This window comes from Protopterus annectens, chromosome 4.part0 (assembly GCF_019279795.1).
Source record: "Protopterus annectens isolate FY-2018-M chromosome 4.part0, PAN1.0, whole genome shotgun sequence".
Lineage (NCBI taxonomy): Eukaryota > Metazoa > Chordata > Ceratodontiformes > Protopteridae > Protopterus > Protopterus annectens.
The window spans coordinates 1,594,340,543-1,594,348,537 of NC_056733.1; positions in this window are offsets into that span (position 1 = coordinate 1,594,340,543).

A 7,995-nucleotide genomic window follows, 5' to 3' on the forward strand; every position below is an offset into this window, starting at 1 on the left:
CCTGGGGTGAATTTCCTTTCTCCCATCCAGTCATCAAGGTTCCTTTTGAAAAGGGCCAAAGAGGTGCTCTGCTTGACATGTATGGACAGTCTATTCCAGAGTCTGTGGAGTCTCTGGGTCAGGAACCTATCCCTCCAGCATGTTTTGTTTATTGTGATGACAAGGTTTAGATCCCTGGAGCATGTGGCTCTGAGGAATTGGGATTTCTTTAAGTGTAGCATGTCCAACAGCTCTGGGTTTGACATGGCCTTGTATATTAAGCAGAGATCACCCCGGAGTAGACAATATGTGACAGAGTATAGCTGGAGTTTTTTAAGGCGGTCAGCATAGGGCATCTGCTTTAGGCCTGTGATTCTTTTAGTGAGGTATTTCTGCGGCTTTTCCAGTTGTTGCAGATGTCTTGAGAGGTACATACCAAATGGGGCGTTGTATTCTATAATGGATCTAATGCGGGATGAGTACAGTGGGATAATGACCTCCTTTTTTCTGGATGAAAAGCCCTTAGTGATGAGGTGTGCCACATGGTAGGATTTCCTGACTGTTGTGGTGATGTGGTCATTGAAGGTGAGACCACTGTCCCACCTGTGTCCCTAAGTCTCTTATCACACTTTCGGTGTTTAGTGTACTGCCACCTATGTGGTCATTCACGGGTACATGTTTTTTCCCCAAAGGGGATAACTATACATTTCTTGGCATTGAGCTTGAGCCCATGACTCTGGCACCAAGCATCTGTTTCTGTAAGGCCCTTTTGTAGAGTATCGGCATCATTTGGGGATTCAATAATGGCTCCCAGTTTGCAGTCATCTGCGAACTTTGTTAGCCAGAGTCCCTTAGTGTTGGCCTGTACTTCAGAGAAGTAGATGCCAAACAAGAGAGGTCCCAGGACTGAACCCTGAGGTACACCACTTGTCACTTGTCACTTGTCTGGAGTTGGATTTGGAGTCAGCTTTTACAGTGTGGGTTCTGTCAGTAAGCCAGTTGGCAACCCATCAAGTGACACAGGGATTAATGCCCAGCTTAGTAAGTTTATCTATGATTCCAAAGTTGGGGGATGGTGTCAAAGGCCTTGGCGAGGTCCAGATAGGCTGTGTGCACTGCCTTACCCTCGTTGACGGCTCTGGAGACTGATTCAAAGAAGTCAATCAGGTTCAGGAGACAAGATAGGCCCTTCACGAACCCAAACTGGGTGGGGTCCAGTGTTTTAAGGTTGCCAATGTCTTTGTTTATAAGTTCCATGATAATACGTTCCATGGCCTTGCAGATCAGGCTCGTTAGACTGATGGGGCGGTAGTTCCCGGGATCCAAGGGGGATCCCCCCTTGTGGAGTGGGATAACTGTAGCTGTGCGCCACTCAATGGGCATGAAGCCTGAGGTGAGGGTATGATTAAACATGACACTTAGGTGAGGTGCCAGTTCATTTTGTAGGTCATGTAGTACACAGCCTGGGATGTCATCTGGTCCCATGGATGCTGTATGCTTAGCTTTGGAGAGCACGTTTTTTTACCTGTGTGGCCGTTATTACCAGAATTTGGCAATCTTTCAGTATTGATATGGGCCATTTAAGGGGTGAGAGGGGAGTGAAGCTGGCACTGAATCGATCTGCCAGAATATTGGCAATATCCCTGGGATCAGTACATTTAATGCCATTCTGTTGTAGCTCAAAGCAGATTTGAGCATTGCCATTTAGATTCTTGACATAATTATAGAATGCCTTGTGGTTGTCTTTGGAATCTTTGGCAATTTTATTTTTGTAACTAGCTTTGGAGGATTTTATGAGGGACCTCATCTTCTTACTGAGGCTGGTAAGGGAGTTTTTTGCATCCTGGGATTTTCCTCTTTTCTGCAACAGTTTCTTCCTTTTGTTGTAAAGTTTGTTTATGGCAGGGAACCAACAGATTGGCGTCCATTTTTTTGGAGGAGAGCATCTTGGTTCTACTTGGGATGGCACGATTCTTGCATGAGTGGATGTGCTCGCACAGTGCCTTAGTGTAGGACTAAGCAGTCGAACTTTCAGTTCCCATCTGCATGGATGTCATGAAGTTTGTAAGTTGGCTTTGGAGAAGTTTTTTATGGAATTTCCTTACTGGGGGGTGGGAGTGGGATGTGGATGTTAAGGGTGATTAGCTTATGGTCTGACCTGACCAACAAGGGGGTGACCATAGGTGTGGAGCACCGATTTCTCATGTTGATAATGACCAGGTCTAGGATACTGGAGCCCCTGGTGGGACTATGGATTAGTTGATCCAGGGCATTGGAATTTACGAATTCCAAAAACCGATTTTATACCTAATACTGATGTATGCTTGAAGGCGGACATCTTTGTGTTTGTAAGGAGCCATTTGTTTAATTTTATTTACTTATTTTATTTATTTATTGTCATTTATAAACTGGGTTGGTCCAACTGGGCCAGTAGCCCATTTTCAGTGGAGACCCGAGGAGAAAAGCTCCAGTTACAAACAATTTACAGTATGTTTTAGATTAACATTCAGAGATAGTAAATTATTAGTAATAGAAGCAAGTTAATCAAAAGTAAAAAGCATGAATCAAGCACATAACAATATACATGTAGCACACAAGTAGCAAAACTGAACAGAGATTTATAACAATTGACATATTAATTTACAACCTACATATAAATTTAGAGGGTTGAATTTACCAGGTGAACACATAGTAGGTTAGCAGGTGAAAAGGAAGAGATTATTATACAATATAAGGGTATGGGGGGGGGGTTAAGTTGAGTCATGGCAGGGGCAAGTCTTGGTGTTAAGTAGGTAAAGTTTGAGTTCTTTTTAAAGTCTAATGGGTGGGTAATGGAGCATATGTATAAAGGAAGTTTGTTCCAAGGTTGGGCTACAGAGCATTTATATAGAAGTTTGCCCACATTTTTCTTTGGTTGGTAGATATCCAGAAGTTGCTGGTTAGAGGAGCGGAGGGTCCGAGATGGAGAATAGGTGGATACCAGGGAGGAGAGAGATGGGCAGGAAGATGGTTTGAATAGTATAGAGTGTATTATTTGAAATTGCAATAGAAGGAGTTGTTTGGGGAGCTCAAGCCATTGGAGAGAGTTTAGGTGCAAGGCAGTGGTGAGAGTTGTAAGGAGAGTTCATAATGAATCTGGCTACTTTTGCGATACATTTGTTCAAGTCTGGACAAGGTTGTGGCCTGAGTGTTAGTTAGAACTTGGGCAGTGTATAGAAGGGAAGGGAGGAGGAGTGCCTGTGCCAGGGACAGTCTGGCATTAGGAGTTAGAAATTTTTTGTTGTGATATAGCAAGCCTAGTTTCTGGTTAGTTTTTTTATACATTGGAGTATGTGTAGGTTGAATTTGAGTTCATCAATGATGACACCTAGGAGCTTTGTATGAAGTTCAGGTATTATGACAGTGTTATTGGAGGAAGTAATAGCAAAGGTAGATTTATGGTGAGAAAGAGAATGGGGAAGAAAGAGCAAGAGTTAAGTCTTTTTAGGGTTAAAGGACCACTAGAGGCAAACAATGAAAAACATATATTTTTTATCTTGCCATGATTTACTGCAGTTCCTAAAGCTGCGTGCAGCAAAATAAGTCCTCTTTCCTAATTTTATTTTTTTTTACTCTTGTCTGCCCTCATGGGGGCAGACATTGTGATTCCTTTGGAAAGCTAAATCTGTCTCAATGCACAGACTGTGAGAACAAATAGCCCTACCATTTGTTGTCAGACTAGACTTTCATTCACTTAGAATGGACCACCTGAAAAAAATGCCAAGTTTGAGAGTCTGCAGCTCATGTGTCATTGACTGGTATGTGCTGAGTTTTACAAATGTTGTTCCTATTGATGTACTACACATTCTCTGAAAGAAACGTGCAAAAGTGTCAAAAAATTACTGAGATAAAAAAGACTTTTCACAAGGAGCAGTTTTGCAAGTTTCAATTCCTGGCCAGGTTACTCCTCCCATCTCCCCTCCTTCAGTGGGCTACAGTCTCACATTTCCAGCTTTACTAGATTCAACTATTTAGTCAACTTTGCATGACAATAGACATCAAAAAAATCACAGCCTGATGTGCCACTAAAACTGTTCCCTTATAGGTCTCTTCACTTCTGAATAGCATTTCCCCAGGAATAGAAAAAAAAAAAAAAAAAAAAGCACACACATCAGTCCAGAGTTTGGGCCAATCTATCCATTTCTTAATGTGCACAGTAAAACATTCAGTTTATAATACGTTCTGGCTGCTGACATGGTTATCTTTACATAGTTCTCTTATAGCATAACCTGAACTTATGGTATTCAATGCCAAGCTTTACAACAGTTCTCAGTTTCTTAACAGTGACCTCCCAAGCCTCTGATGTGACCCAGTACTTTGTCAACATACTGTAAATACATAGATTAATACAAATATTTGTGCACATATGAAACGTACAATAATATACACATACCATCATTAAAACAACATAAATGCAATATAAATCATATCAATATAGTTATGCTTTCTAGTTTATGACCCTGTTTGTCTATGGAAACTTCTTTCTGAATTTATGTTCAAGCAGTTGTATATTTGTTGTATATTATCTTGTTTAATTGTTTCTCAATATTCTAACCACTGTGTGCTGCATCAATTGTAAAACTCTGATTTTACTCCTTTTATATTTTCTATGCTCTTTGTACCAAATAGCTATGTTTGTATAATTTATTTTTATTAGTTTTTATAATTGTTTACCATGTATCTGGAGCTTTTCTCCCCCAGCCTCTGCTGAAAATGGTCATCTTGTGTCCAGTCGGACTAACCTGGTAAACAAATGGAAAATAAATAAAAAATAAAATATACTAAGAAAATCAATCAATATACCAAGAAAAATCCAAAACTTAAGAAAAAAAAAACACAGAAGGAAGGAAAATATGTTTCCTTGATGCCGTCAAGAAAATCCCACTCACTTATTCAGATATTATGGGCAAACATATATATATATATTATAACATATATAATATATTAGGCAAAACGTACCCAACACACTAGTCATAGGTGAATCTATAGTCAGGCACACTGATGTCCCACTCACCAGGCTAAACAAGGAGAAGGTTACGGTCAGCTGCCTGTCGGGTGCCAGGATCTGCCACATAACCCATGCACTCAGGTCACTCCACAAGTACAAATATGACTCTGTCATTGTCCATGTTGGTGTGAATGACCTGAGACATGCCTCCCTGGACTACATGAAAAGAGACATGGAAGAGCTCTCTGATCTTGTAGCCCAGGGAGGTATGACCCCAGCCCTGAGTAGCATTCCACCATCACCCAGAATGATACCGCAGTACAAGGACAAAATGATTGACTTCAACAATTGGCTAAGCTTCTGGTGTCATTCTAAGGGGATCCAGTATCTGTCTGTCTGGGACGACATGGTCGACAGACCATGATGCTTTGCAAGAGATGGCCTGCACCTGTCGCCCATGGGATTCCGGATACTGGCTAAGGCTCTTGCCGCCCCTATAGTGCCTTTTTTAGACAAGTTTCAAATGTAACAGGAACAGGCAGGCAAAAACTGAGGGTAATGCTACTCAGTGCTAGAAGTCTAAATCTCAAAATGCACTCACTCAAGGCACTCCTTAAAATGGAGAACATAGATACCTGCGCAGTGACTGAGACCTGGTTCAAGGCTCCAAAGAGCACCCTTGCACTACCAGGCTATAACTCATACCACACTTTTTGGCCACGTAACCTGGACCGGAACATCAAAGGCGGAGGTGTGCCCATATTCATTAAGGATATCCATACCGCCAGGCTAATTGCTCAGCATAATGCATCCGAGGTTATCCAAGTGCAACTAACTCTGGGCAAAACTGCAATCCAAATTGTGGCTTGCTACAGACCCCCCATCATGCCCCAGCATTCCCACTCCTCTTTTCTTGATATACTGGAAAATATTAGGGTTCAAACACCCTAATAATGGGCGATTTCAACTACCCCACCATTAACTGGGAAAACTACTCATGTACCAACTCCTTCGATCAATGCTTTCTGGAATTCATAAATTCCAGTGCCCTGGATTAACTTATCCAAACCCCCACCAAGGGCAACAATATCCTAGACCTAGTCATTACCAGCATGAATGACCGGTGTTCCACACCCGAAGTCAACTCCTTGTTGGTCAGATCCGACCATAAGCTAATCACCCTAGATATCTACATCCCACTCCTACCCCACATTAAGAAAACCACGGTAAAAAATTTCTCCATAGCCAACTTCATGCTTCTTAAGACAGAAGTGGCGAACTTCATGACACCCATGCAGACGGCCAATACAGTTACGACTGCTGAATCCTACACAAATGCACTCTGAGTGCATGGATCGTGCTATCCCTAACAGAACCAAGAAGCTATCCTCCAAAATAAGGAAGCCGATCTGGTGGTCCCCTGCTATAAACAAACTGTACAACAGAAGGAAGAAACTGTTGCAAAAGAGAGTAAAATCCCATGAGTGGTGGAGCTCCCTGGTCAGCCTCAGTAAGACGCTGAGATCCCTTATAAGAGCCTCTAAAGCTAGCTATGAAAATAAAATCGCCACTGATTCTAAGGACAACCACAAAGCATTCTATAGCTATGTCAAGAATCTCAATGGCAACACCCAGATCTGCTCTGAGTTACAGCACAACGGCATGAAAATTACAGAACCAACTGATATTGCCAACATTCTGGCAGATAGGTTCAGTGCTAACTTTAGGTTCAGTGCTAACTTTACCACCCTCTCACACCCTAAAGGGCCCATATCTGTACAGGAAGAATGCAGAGTCCCTGTAATCACAACTACACAGGTAAAAGCTGCACTCTCTAAAGCCAAAAACACAGCATCCATGGGACTGGACAACATCCCAGGCTGCGTTTTACACAAACTTCAGAACGAACCGGCTCCCCACCTAAGCACCATGTTCAATCATAGCCTCACATTAGGCTTTGTGCCCACTGAATGGTGCACAGCAACAGTTATCCCACTCCACAAAGTGGGAGCCACCACTGATCCCGGGAACTATCGTCCTATTAGCCTGATGAGCTTAGTCTGCAAGGCCATGGAACGTATCATCATGGAACTCATAAACAAAGACATTGGTAACCTCCAAACTCTGGACCCCACCCAGTTCGGGTTTGTGAAAGGCAGATCATGCATCCTGAACCCAATAGACTTCTCTGAGGCAGTTGATGAGGCTAAGGTGGTTCACACAGCCTATCTTGACCTCGCCAAGGCTTTTTACACCATCACCCATATACCTAGACTCACTAAACTAGGTATAAATACCTATGTCACAAGATGGGTTGCCAACTGACTCACTGACAGAACCAACACTGTAAAAGTGGCAGACTCCAAATCTGACATCAAAACAGTGACAAGTGGAGTACTACAGGGTTCAGTCCTGGGACCTCTCCTGTTTGGTATCTGCTTCTCTGAAGTACAAGCTAACACAGAAGGCCTCTGGCTAATGAAGTTCGCAGATGACTGCAAACTAGGAGCCATAGTCGATTCCCCAAATGATGTGGACATCCTACAGAAGGGCCTCACTGAGACATATGCCTGGTGTTCGAGCCATGGCCTCAAGCTCAATGCCAAAAAGTGCATTGTCATCCCCTTTGGTAAAAACTCTGTACCCGTGCGCTACCACAAAGGTCATCCCCTTTGGTAAAAACTCTGTACCCGTGCGCTACCACATAGGTGGTAGTCTACTTAACACCGAATGTGTGATGAGACCTTGGGACCCAGGTGGTCAGTAGTCTCTCCTTTGATAATCAAATCGCTACAGTAGTCAGGAAGTCTTTCTACAGGGCACACCTCATCACAAAAGGATTCTTATCCAGAAAAAAAAGTCATTGTTCCCCTTTACTTGACACTCAGACCCATTACAGAGTACAATGCCCCTTTTGGAACGTACCTCACAAGACATTTGCAGCAGCTGGAAAGGCCGCAGAAGTACCTCACAAAGGGGATTACTGGCCTCAAACAGATGCCTTACACTGACCATCTAAAAAAATTCCA